The sequence below is a fragment of the Plecotus auritus genome (genome assembly GCF_963455305.1).
Source record: "Plecotus auritus genome assembly, chromosome: 6".
Lineage (NCBI taxonomy): Eukaryota > Metazoa > Chordata > Mammalia > Chiroptera > Vespertilionidae > Plecotus > Plecotus auritus.
Window position 1 is genome coordinate 110,330,274 of NC_137773.1, and position 13,547 is coordinate 110,343,820.

Genomic DNA, 13,547 nt, shown 5'->3' on the forward strand with positions numbered 1-13,547 from the left:
AACTGCTTGTGTGGCCCAGGCTTTTTCAGTTTCAAGAATAAAAACGCCCAAAACACGTTCAATCTTTTCCTTCTTGCCCTTAGAAATGATTAAAGGTGGGATTTTAGTGCCATCCAGACGAATTGCCAAAATACAGGAAACACATGCACTTTCGTAAGCAGTGGAGGGAATGTATGCTAAGGAGGCACCCCGCTGTTCAATTGTTGTTTGAGATGATTGGCCCATAAACACTGCAGTTTCATTCATAGCAATCATGTTGGAAAGATTGTATTTAGAGAAGTCAGCATCATCAATAAAGGACTTGAATGCAAGTGCTCGCTTAATAACTTGAGTATCTTCCAACCTAAACAATGTTGTAGATGTTCTTAAAGACAGTTCACTTTGCTGAAGGAAATTATCCAGCCAGTGTTGTGATGCTTTGAAGTCTTTGGGGGCTATGTCAAACTGTGGTGCCATCGCAAGGGCAAATTCTTGAATCTGAGCCCTATTCACAACCAAAGCCTTTGCTCTCCTGTCAACAACCCATTCACAGATCAGGTCTTCCAGCTCGGAAAATAATGGTTGCCGACCTGATCCACACTTGCGCTTTTTAGCATTTCCCTTGTCCACTTGTTCAATGAGGTTACCATACTCTGCTCGCCATTTTTGGACCAATCGGATACTCAACATCATCTCTTTGCAGAAAGCAGTAAGATTTTGCCCCAAGAGTCTTCCACGATTCCTTTCTTGTACTCCACGGAGTAGCTTTTTCTTTTTGCGCTCATTTCTAGGGGTAAAAAAAAAAAGGAATTGGAGTATCAAGGTGGGGGGAGGGGGATCACTCAAAATGACAGGGGGGATCTGAGGGGGGAATCAAAATGGCACAGGAGAATCAGAGGGGGGATTACCATTTTAGTAACCCCTTTTGATCCTCCTGTGTCATTTTGATTGCCCCCTCTGATCCTCCTGTGTCATTTTAAGTGAACCCCCTCCCCCCACCCCTGTGCCATTGAACACCTTCACCAGACATCCCCCCACCCCTTTATCAGATATTTACCCCCTGGGGCCTGCCTGGGGACTGTCACTGGGCTTTCTGGGGCCTGGATCTGGGCTGGAGCTGGGTCTGCCATTGACTGAGAACCTTCAGTCATCATGAAGGCGGCCGTGAGCATCAGGTAGTGTCACCAGAGACAGACCAGCACTCACCACCTTCGCCGCGTCCTGTCTGCTCTAATCCTCCTGTTCTTCTACACGCATCTGCGAAAGTCTCCTCCTCTCTCCCGCCCTGCGCTCACCGCTCACTCCAATCTCCGCTCCGCCTCCACACAGCAGTGACGTCAGGACTCTGCGTAACGTCCCTGGTTGCTAGACGCCAGTCGGGGCGGCCCTAGCGACCAGTTTACGGTAAATTAATTTTCATTCTGAGACAGAGCCTGGGGTCCTTATTTTCGGGGGATGCCTTATATTTCACTCAGAAGGAAACCTGTAAGTAGGTCTTATTTTCGGAGGATGTCTTATTTTCGGGGAAACACGGTAGGCAGCCTGAGGGTCCATCCCACCTGCTGATGTGTCAACAACAAGGCTCAATTATTATCAGGAGGGCACACACAACCCACATAAAGGACACCCCTGGAACACCTGGCTCAGGTGATCAGGGAGTCACTGGGCCCCATAGGACACCTACCACATAAGGCCCCCCTTTCAAGACTGGGAGACAAAGCAGATCTATCTATCTAACACATAGAAACAAACAGAGGGGCAGCCAAAATGAGGAAACAAAAATGTCAAAATGAATGAACAGAACAAAAGTCCAGAAAAAGAACTAAAACAAAATTAAGGCAAGCTATCTACTAGATTATGAGGATAGTCAAACAACTTAAGGAGAGAATAGATGAACTTAATGAGAATTCACACTTAGAAACCATAAAAAAACACAGAACAGACTGAAATGAGGAAAACAATAAAATGAAGAACACATCAGATAGAATCCACAGCAGATTACATGAGTAAAAGATACTTTGAAACTCTGAAGTATAAAACATCCAATATGAAAAATGATGGACAAGAATAAATTCAAAATGTATAAAAGACTGAAATGTAAATTTTAAAACCATAAAAATCCTAGAAGAAAACAGAGGCAGTAAAACTTGTTGATATCTCCTAGGACAGTGGTTGGCAAACCGTGGCTCGTGAGCCACATGCGGCTCTTTGGCCCCTTGAGTGTGGCTCTTCCACAAAATACCACGGCCTGGGCGAGTCTATTTTGAAGAAGTGGCATTAGAAGAAGTTTAAGTTTAAAAAATTTGGCTCTCAAAAGAAATTTCAATCGTTGTACTGTTGATATTTGGCTCTGTTGACTAATGAGTTTGCCGACCACTGTCCTAGGATAAGGGAAACAGGAAAAATAAACAAATGGGACTACATCAAACTAAATAGCTTCTGCACAGCAAAGGAAACCATCAACAAAATGAAAAGGGAGCCCACTGTATGGGAGAACATATTTGCCAAAGATACATCTGATAACGGGTTAATTTAAAAAAATATATAAAGAACTCATACAACTCCACACCAGTAAGACAAATAATCCAATTAAAAAAGGGGCAAAGGTCCTAAATAGACACTTCTCCAAAGTGGACATACAGATGGCCAAGAGACATGCAAAAATGCTCAGTCACTGATCATCAGAGCAATGCAAATTAAAATGGCAATGAGGTATAACCTCACACCTGTCAGAATGGCTACCATCAATAAACAAACAAATGCTAGTGAGGATGTGGAGAAAAAGGAACCCTAGTCCACTGCTGGTGGGAGCGCAGACTGGTGCAGCCATTATGGGAAATGGTATGGAATTTCCTCAAAAAATTAAATATGGAACTGTCATTTGACCTAGTGTTTCTTTGTCTCCTCATTTTGGCTGCGTTTTTGGGTTTGTGACTATGTATTAGATCTGCTATGCCTCTTAAGCTGTTTCTAACTAATATATCAGGCAAAACCTCAAAGCCTCCAGAGACTGCCTCTGCCTACAGACTGATAGGATTCCATCTTGAATAGCCCTCAGGCAATTGTCCACAGGTATGATGGGAGTTTTTTCAATAGGATGGGGCAATTGCTTCTGCCTGGAAGCTAATTGTTATTCTTAGTCTCTAAATGGGCCTCAGAAACTCCACCCTGTGAGGTAAGGTGTTTTCCAATAGTGTAGGTCAACTGTCTTCCTCTCAGGCAAAGCCGCCTGCATAGCAAATGTCTGCATGAGAATGATGACCTCGGCAACGTGAGGGAATATTCAGCACAGAAAACCGGGGTGTCTGCATTCTGAGTTCTAACCCCAGAGCCCCTGATCCTGGCTTCTGCTCACATATCTCCAGTACACTCTGTCCTCCCTCCACGGGAGCACAAGGTGAGTGTCTGCACAGGGAATTTTCTGTGTTGGCTCCTTAAGAGGGTGCCTGTATTTCCAGCTGTCTTTCCCTGGCAGACAGCAACCCCACTGCTTTTCACAGCCAGATGTTGTGTGGGTACCCTTCTCAGTTCTGGTGCTCTCTGCTGGGGGGCCCAGCTTGGAGATTAGACCCCAGAGTTCTCAGTGGCAACCCCCCCACAGCTGAGACATCTCTCCAGGACTTCAGTTGCTGTCTGTGGAACCCAGCCAGCTCTTTTGCACCTCCATGCCTCCTACCAGTCTCTGTGCGGTCTCCACTTTCCGTCTTCAGTTATCAGGGTTCTCTCCAGTTAGTCTTCTGTTGATTATTCGGGAAGTTTTTCTGTATTTTACTTGTAATTCCAGTTTGGTCCTGGGAGCATGTCTGTGCAGCATCCACTTACTCTGCCACCATTTTTAATCTCAGAGATTCTTCTTTTTTTACAGCTGCATAGTATGCCTTGATATAAATGTACCACAGCCTTTTTATCCACTCATCTACTGATGGGCACTTGGGCTATTTCCAGATCTTAGCTATTGTAAATTGTGCTGCTATGAACATAGGGGTGCATACATTCTTTCTGATTGGTGTTTTGGGTTTCTTAAGATATATTCCTAGAAGTGAGATCACTGGGTCAAATGACAGTTCCATATTTAACTTTTTGAGGAAACTCCAAACTGTTTTCCATAGTGGCTGCACCAAGTCTGCATTCCCACCAGCAGTGCATTAGGGTTCCCTTTTCTCTACATCCTTGCCAGCACTTGTCATTTGTTGATTTGTTAATGGTAGCCATTCTGACCAATGTGAGGTGATACTTCATTGTCGTTTTAATTTGCATCTCTCTGATGATCAGTGAGATGAGCATTTTTTTCATATGTCTTTTAGCCTCCTGTATGTACAGTTTAGAGAAGTATCCATTTAGGCCCTTTGCCCATTTTTTAATTGAAATGTTTGCCTTTCTTTTGTTAAGTTGTATGAGTTCCTTATATATTTTGGATATTTACCCTTATCAGATGTATCATTGCCAAATATGTTCTCACATACTGTGGGCTCCCTTTTTGTTTTGTTGATGGTTTCTTTTGCTGTGCAGGAGATTTTTATTTTGAGGTAGTCCCATTTGTTTATTTTCTCCTTAGTTTCCTTTGCCCTAGGAGATGTATCTGTGAACCTATTGATACAAGAGATGTCTGAGATTTTGCTGCCTATGGTTTCTTAGAGGATTTTTATGGTTTTATGACTTTCGTTTAAGTTTTTTATCCATTTTGAGTTTAGTTTTGTGTATGGTGTGAGTTGGTGGTCTAGTTTCATTTCTTTGCATGTATCTGTCCAATTATCCCAACACCATTTATTGAAGAGACTGTCTTAACTCCATTGTATCTTTTTGCCTCTTTTGTCAAACATTAATTGAGCATAATGGCTTGGGTCGATTTCTGGGGTCTCTGTTCTGTTCCATTGATCTATATGCCTGTTCTTGTGCCAGTACCAGGCTGTTTTGATTATAGTGACTTTGTAGTATTACTTGAAATCTGGTATTGTGATTCCTCCGACTTTGTTCTTCTTTCTCAAGATTGCTGCAGCTATTCAGGGTCTTTTTTGGTTACATGTAAATTTTTGGAGTATTTGTTCTAGATCTGTGAAATATGCCTTTGGTATTTTAATTGGGATTGCATTAAATCTGTAGATTGCCTTGGGTAGTATGGACATTTTAATGATGTTGATTCTACCAATCCATGAATATGGTATATTCTTCCACTTGTTTATATCTTCTTCTATTTCGTTTTTCAATGTCCTGTAGTTTCTGAGTACAAGTATTTTACATCCTCAGTTAAGTTTGTTCCTAAGTATCTTAGTTTTTGTTTGTTTGTTTGTTTTTTTTTTTTTTTTGCAATGGTAAATGGGATTGTTTGTTTAGTTTCTCTTTCTGAGAATTCATTATTGGGGTATAAAAAACCTTCGATTTTTGGGTATTGATTTTGTATTCTGCTACATTGCCAAATTCATTTATTAAATCTAGTAATTTTTTGGTGGAGTCATTAGGGTTTTCTATGTACAATATCATGTCATCTGCGAATGATGAGCGTTTTACTTCCTCCTTTCCAATTTGGATGCCTTTTATTTCTTCTTCTTGTCTAATCACTGTGGCTAGGACTTCCAATACTATCTATATAATAGAAGCCTAAGCGACCATTACGGTGGAATGACCAGAATAACTGGTCGCTATGATGCGCACTGATCACCAGGGGGCAGACGCTCAATACAGGAGCTGCCCCCTGGTGGTCAGTGCACTCCCACGGGGAGCGCTGCTCAGTCAGAAGCCAGGCTCACAGCTGGCAAGTGCAGTGGCTGTGGTGGGAGCCTCTCCCACCTCTGCAGCAGCACTAAGGAGCAGCAAGTCGAGTGGTAAGGCTCTGCGAGCAGCTGGACAGTAAGGAGTGAGGGGTCCCGGACTGTGAGACAGATGTCTGCCTGCTGGCTTAGGCCCAATCACTGCAGATGGGCATCCCCGAGGGGTCCCAGACTGTGAGAGGACACAGGCTGGGCTGAGGAACAACCCCCCCGCCCCAGTGCACAAATTTTGTGCACCGGGCCTCTAGTGTTGAATAAGAGCGGTGAAAGTGGACATCCCTGTCTTGTTCCTATTCTTAGGGGAAATGGTTTTAGTTTTGCCCATTGAGTATGATGTTCACTGTAGGTTTATCATATGTGGCCTTTATTATATTGAGATATGCTTCCTCTATTCCCACTTTGCTGAGAGTTTTTATCAAAAATAGGTGTTGGATTTTGTCAAATGCTTTTTCTGCATCTATTGATATGATCATGTGATTTTTGTCTTTCAATTTGTTTATGTGATGTATCACGTTTATTGATTGCGAATATTGTATGAGACTGGCATCCCTCGAATAAATCCCACTTGGTCATGGTGTATGATCTTTTTAATATATTGCTGGACCCAATTTGCTAATATTTTGTTGAGGATTTTAGCATCTATGTTCATCAGGGATATTGGCCTGTAATTTTCTTTCTTTGTAGTGTCTTTATCTGGTTTGGAATTAGAATAATGTTGGCCTCATAAAACAGCTTGGAAGTGTTCCTCCCTGTTGGATTTTTTGGAATAGTCTGAGGAGGATAGGTGTTAGTTCTTCTTTGAATGTTTGGTAAAACTCCCCAATGAAGCTGTCTGGACCCAGGCTTTTCTCTCTAACCATTTTTTGATTGGGTTGTTTGTTTGTTTGGTGTTGAGTTTTATGAATTCTTCATATATTTTGGATATTAAATACCTTTGTTGGAGCTGTTTTTTTTTTGTTTTTTTTTTGCAAATATCATTTTCCATTCAGTCAGCTGCCTCTTTTTTAGTTATTGTCAGTTTATTTTGCTGTGCAGAACATTTTTAGTTTGATATAGTCCCACTCATTTATTTTTGCCTTTATTTCCCTTGCTTTTGGAGTCAAGTTCATAAAATGTTCTCTATGACCAACATCCATAAGTTTAGTACCTATGCTTTCTTCTATGTAATTTATTGTTTCAGATCTTATATTTAGGTCTTGATTCATTTTGAATTACTTTTTGTACAATGGGACAAACTGTAGTCCAGTTTCATTCTTTTGCATGTAGCTTTCCAATTTTCTCAGCATCATTTATTGAAGAGCTTTCTTTACTCCATTTGTGTTTCTGGCTCCTTTGTTGAAAATTAACTACCCATATACATGTGGTTTTATATTTGAGCTCTCAATTCTGTTCCATTGACCCGTGTGTCTGTTTTTCTGCCAATACCATGCTGTTTTGATTATTGTACCTCTGCAGTTTAACTTGAAGTCAGGTAGTGTGATATCTCTGGCTTTGTTCTTTTTTTCTCAGTGTTGCTTTGGCTATTTGGGTTCTTTTGTGGTTCTATACAAATTTTTTGTTCTATTTATTTCAAAATTTCTTTGAGATTTTGATGGAGATTGCATTAAATTTGTATATTGCTTTGGGTAATATGTCAATTTAACTATATTGATTCTTCCAACCCATGAACATGGGATATTTTTCCAATTTGTTGTGTCTTTTTCAATCTCTTTTAATAATGCTTTGCAGTTTTTAGTATATAGGTCTTTTACATTTGTTGTTAAATTTATTCTTAGGAATTTTATTCTTTTGGTTGCAATTGAAAAATGAATGTTTTTTTAAAATTTCTTTTTAAAAGTTTCATTGTTAATATATAGGAAGGCATTGGATTTTTGTACATTGAATTTCAATCCTGCAACTTTACTGTATTTTTTTATTGTTTCTAATAGTTTTTTGGTGGAGTCTTTAGGGTTTCTATATACAGAGTCATGTCCTCTGCAAAAAGTGATACTTTTACTTCTTTCTTGCCGATTTTGCTGCCGCTTATTTCTTTCTCTTGCCTTATTGCTCTGGCTAGGACTTCCAGAACATTTTGAATAAGAGTGGTGAGAGTGGGAATTCTTGTCTGGTTCCTGATTTTAGAGGAAAAGTTTTCATTTTTTTGCCATCCTATATAATAAAGAGGTAATATGCAAATTGACCCTCACGCCCTCACACAAGATGGCTGCCTCCATGTGGTCAAAGATGGCCGCCACAAGATGGCCAGCAGGGGAGGGCAGTTTGGGGCGACTGGGCCTGCAGGGGAGGGAAGGCAGTTGGGGGGGACCAGGCCTGCAGGGGAGGGCAGTTAGGGGTGACTGGGCCAGCAGGGGAGGGCAGTTGGGGACGACTGGGCCTGCAGGGGAGGGCAGTTAGGGGTGACCAGGCTGGCAGGGGAAGGCAGTTAGGGGCAACCAGGCTGGCAGGGTATTGGGCCTAAACTGGCAATCGGACATCCCCTGAGGGGTCCCAGATTGGAGAGGATGCAGGCTGGGCTGAGGGACACCCCCTTCCCAGTGCACAAATTTTGTGCACCAGGCTCTAGTTGAGTATAATATTGGCTGAGGGTTTATCATATATGGCCTTCATTATGTTGAAGTACTTTCCTTCTATTTTTGTTATTGAATTTTTAAATCATAAATGGTTGTTATATCTTTTCAAATGCTTTTTCTACATCTACTGATAAGATCATATGATTTTTATCTTTTCCTTTGTTAATGTGGTGTATTACTTTGATTGATTTGCATATGTTGAATCATCCTTGTGCCCCTGGAATAAACCCCACTTGATTGTGATGCATTATTTTCTGATGTACTGTTGTATTCATTTGCTAGTATTTTGGTTAGGATTTTTGCATTGTATTCATCAGAAATATTGGTCTGTAGTTTTGTTTTGTTTTGTTTTGTTTTGTTTTGTGTGTGTGTGTGTGTGTGTGTGTGTGTGTGTGTGTGTGTTATCCTTGCCAGATTATGGTATCAGGGTTATTTTGGCCTCATAAAATGTGTTAGGAAGTATCACCTCTTCTTCAATTTTTTTGGAAGCGTTTGAGAAGGGTAGGTTTTAAATCTCCTTTGAATGTTTGGTAGAATTCACTTGTGAAGCCATCTGGTCCTGGACTTTTACTTTTTGGGAGGTTTTTGATGGTTGCTTCAATTCCCTCACTGCTGATTGGTCTATTTAGATTTTCCAGTTCTTCATGATTTAGTCTAGAAAGGTTATATATTTCTAGGAACTTATCCATTTCTTATAGTTTATTGAATTTGGTGGCATATAGTGCTTCATAGTATTTTAGTATGATCCTTTGTATATCTGTAATGTCTGTGGTGACTTCTCCTCTTTCATTTCTAATTTTGTTTACATGGGTCTTTTTTCCTTAGTGAGTCTAGTCAGGGTTTTGTCAATTTTATTAATCTTTTCAAAGAACCAGCCCTTTTTAAATTAAAATTTTGTATAGTCTTTTTGTTCTCTATTTTATTGTTCTAATTTTTATTTCCTTGCTTCTGTTGATTTTGGGTTGCTTTTGTTCTTCTACTACTAGTACTTTAAGATGTAATGTTAGCTTGTTTACCTGGGATTTCTCCTGTTTCTTAAGATAGTCCTGGAATGATATAAACTTACCTCTTATTACTGCTTTCGCTGCATCCCAGAAGTTTTCATATGTTGTATAGTCATTCTCATTTCTCTCCCTCTCTCTCTCTCTTTCTCTCTCTCTCTCTCTATCTCTCTCTCTCTCTCTCTCCCCATATATATATATTTATTTATTTAGGGCGAGTGGAAGAGAGAGGGAAAAACAGAGAAAAACATCGATGTGAGAGAAACACATCGATTGGTTGCCTCCTGCATGAGTCCCCACCAGGGCCCAGACAGGGGAGAAGCCTGCAACCAAGGTATATGCACATGACCAGAATCAAACCTGGGATCTTTTGATCCACAGGCCGATGCTCTATTCACTGAGCCAAACCGGCCAGGGCTCTCTATATATCTTTTGATCTCACCTTTTATTTCTTCTTTGACCCCGTTATTTTTAGTAGGATGTTGTTTAATCTCCATGTATTTGTGGGTTTCTTTACTTCGTTTTTGCAGTTCATTTCTACTTTTAAGGCATTGTGGCCAGAGAATATGCACAGGATAATTTTAATCTTCTTGAATTTGTTGAGGCTAGTTTTGTGACCCAACATATGGTCTATCCTTGAGAATATTCCACGTACACTGGAGGAGAATATGTAATCTGATGTTCTGCAATAAAAGGCTCTGTAAATGTCAATTATGTCCATTTGGTATAGTGTGTCATTTAAAGCCAATATTTCTTTTTTGATTTTCTGTTTGAATGATCTATCTAGAGCTGATCTATCTAGTATTAAGGTCCCCAACTATGGTTGTGTTTTGACCTGTTTCCCTTTAGTTCTGTGAGTAGTTATTTTATATATTTTGGTGCTCTCTGGTTGGTTGCATATATGTTAAGAAGTGTTATGTTTTCTTGATGTAGTGTCCCCATTATCAGTATAAAATGTGCATTTTGTCTCATGCTATCTTGAAGTCTATTTTTCAGATATAAGTATGGCTATACCTGCTTTTCTGTAGTTGTTATTTGCTTGGAGAATCATTTTCCACCCTTTAACTTTGAATCTAACTTTGTCTTTGCAGCTTAGATATGTTTTTTGAGGCAGCATATAGTTAGGTTTTGTTTTTTAATTCAGTTAGCTGCTCTGTACCTCATTATTGGTGAATTCAGTCCATTTACATTTAAGATAATTATTGATGTATGAGAATTTCCTATAGTCATTTTATCTTTTGTTTTCTGGTAGCTATGTGTCTTCATTGGTTCTTTTCCTTTGTGTTTCTGTCTGTTGAGTTTGTTTGGTGGTATTCCATACTTCTTTCTTCTGTTTCTTTTTTTTTCTTTTAAGTGATGAGTCTAAATTTGAGGGATTTTTTGTGTTGTTACCATTAGGTTTATGAAAAAGAAAGTTGCAAATATACAGTAGGGTTTTTTTTTTCTTTCGAGTGCATCTGATCTCCATCCTCCTTTGCCAGTTCAGAGCTTAATAGTACCCGCTCCCCTTTTATTTTTTTGTTGTCACAAATTATCCCTGTTTATGCTATAAGCTTTTTGGTGATCTTATGCATAGTGTTGTGACTTTATGCTCTTTGTTTCAGGTAGAATAACTTCCTCGAGTGTTTCTTGCAGTAGAGGTTTTCTGATAGCAAAATCCATCAGCTTCCATATGTGTAGGAAAATCTTTATTTCTCCTTTATATCCTATCTAATAAAACAGTAATATGCAAATTGACCACACCTCCGCTATACCCACAAGCCACACCCACCAGCCAATCAGGAGCGGGTATGCAAATTAACCCAACCAAGATGGCTGCAGCCACGGAGCAAACAGGAGGCTTGAGTTTCCCCGGCAATGGAGGAAGCCAAGCTTCCTGCACACCATGGCTGGCCCAGGCCTCTGCTGAAGGCTACAAAGTTTCAATTATAGAAGATAAATAAATCCCAACAAAAATGGCTGTGGCCACGGAGCGAGCAAGAGGCTTGGGTTTCCCTGGCAATGGAGGAAGCCAAGCTTCCTGCACACACTGGCCGGCCCAGGCCTCTGCTCAAGGCTACAGAGTTTCAATTATAGAAGATAAATAAATCCCAGATACCAGGGCCTTCACTTGGGTCGCCAGGGGATGTGGCCAGCCTGCAAACCACCACAGGCCCCTTGCGCAGGCTGCCCCATGCCCCAAGGGAACCCCCACCCTGATCCAGGACACCCTTCAGGGCAAACCAGCTGGCCCCCAACCATGCAGCAGGCCTCTATCCTATATAATAAAAGAGTAATATGCAAATTGACCATCACTCCAACACACAAGATGGCTGCCCCCATGTGGTCAAAGATGGCTACCCCCATGTGGACACAAGATGGCCACCACAAGATGGCCAGCAGGGGAGGGCATTTGTGGGTGATCAGGCCAGCAGGGGAGGGCAGTTAGGGGTGGCCAGGCCAGCAGAGGAGGAAGTTGGGGGCGACCAGGCCTGCAGGGGAGGGCAGTTAGGGGCGACCAGGCTGGTAGGGGAGCAGTTAGGCATCAATCAGGCTGGCAGGGGAGTGGTTAGGGGGTGATCAGGCTGGCAGGCAGAAGCGGTTAGGGGCAATCAGAAAGGCAGGCAGGCGAGCAGTTGGGAGCCAACAGTCCTGGATTGTGAGAAGGATGTCCAACTGCCCGTTTTTTAATTTATAATTAGTTTTTGACAGTTTGAATACAATGTGCCTTGGAGAGTGCGTCTTTGGATTGAGGTATCTAAGTGTTCTGTTTGCTTCTTGGATTCGAAGATCTGGTTCTTTTCATAAGTTTGGGAAGTTCTCATCCACTAGGATCTCCGTTCCCTTCTCTGTGCCTTCTTCTTCTGGTATGCATATTGTACTTTTACTAGAGGCCCGTTGCATGAAGACATTTGTGCAATAGGTCTTCCTTCCCTTGGCTTCCAGCACCAGTTTTCCTCCGCACCTGGGACCCAGGCCTTCGCTCTGGCCGGAGTCTGCCGCCTTCGTCTTCGCTGCAGACTCCGGCCAGAGTCTGCCATCTTCGTCTTCATCTTTGCTGCAGACTCCGGATTCGTCTTCGCCATGGCCAGAGTGCCGCTCCTGTAGATCCCTTTGCCCCCCACCCTCCCTCACATAGCAGGCGTCCTGCCCCGCCCAGCCACTCCATGCCTGTAGCAGCTGGGCGGCCGCCATCTTTCTCCTTCTAATTTGCATATTCCCTCCTGATTGGCTGGTGGGCGTAGTGGAGTGATGGTTAATTTGCATGTTTCTCTTTTATTAGTGTAGATTGCTTTTTGGATGGAGTCAGATAGTTCTTGTAGAACTCTTTCATTTTTTAAAAATGCTCAGGTCTCACTCTTCTTTCCTCTGCATCATTTTTAGATTCCTATCTTTGATATCACTAATTATTTTCTCCATCTGGTCTGTTCTGTTTTCTGTGCTCAGTAGTTCACTCCTGCATTCCTAATCTCCTTAATTGCATGTTTCATTTCCAGGATTTCATATTGGTTCTTTAAAATATATATATATTTATTGATTTCAGAGAGGAAAGGAGAAGGAAAGAGAGATTGAAACATCAATAATGAGAGATAATCATAGATCGGCTGTCTCCTACACGCCCCCTACTGGGGATTGAGCCCGCAACCCAGGCATGTGCCCTGACTGGGAATTGAACCATGATATCCTGGTTCATAGGTCGACACTGAGACACACCAGCCAGGCAGATTGGTTCTTTTTTCAAGTTTTAATTTCTTTGGTAAAGTACTCGTTTTGTTTATTAATTTGTTTTCTGAGTGCATGGAATTTCCTATCTGTGTTCTCGCATCTTGTTAAGTATTTTCAGAACTGCAATATTGAATTCTCTGTCATTTGTATAAAACTAGAGGCCCAGTGCACGGATTCATTTAGCAGTGGGGTCCCTCAGCCTGGCCTGCACCCTCTCACAATCCAGGACCTCTTGGGGGATGTCAGATAGCCAGTTTTGACCCGATCTCCGCAGGCCCAATCCAGACAGGAGGGAGCCCGATCCTGTGGGTTGAGCATCTGTCCCCTGGTGCTCAGTGCATGTCATAGCAACTGGTTAACTGGTCGTTTGGTCGCTTAGGCTTTTATATATATAGATATTTCCATGTGTTGCAGCTTGCTTTCTGGAGGTTTTCATTTTCTTTCTGAGCTTCCTCATTAACATGGTTATTCATGGTATTTGCTGGTCTCCTCTGTTTAGGTATTTTTGTATTATTGACGTTCCTCTT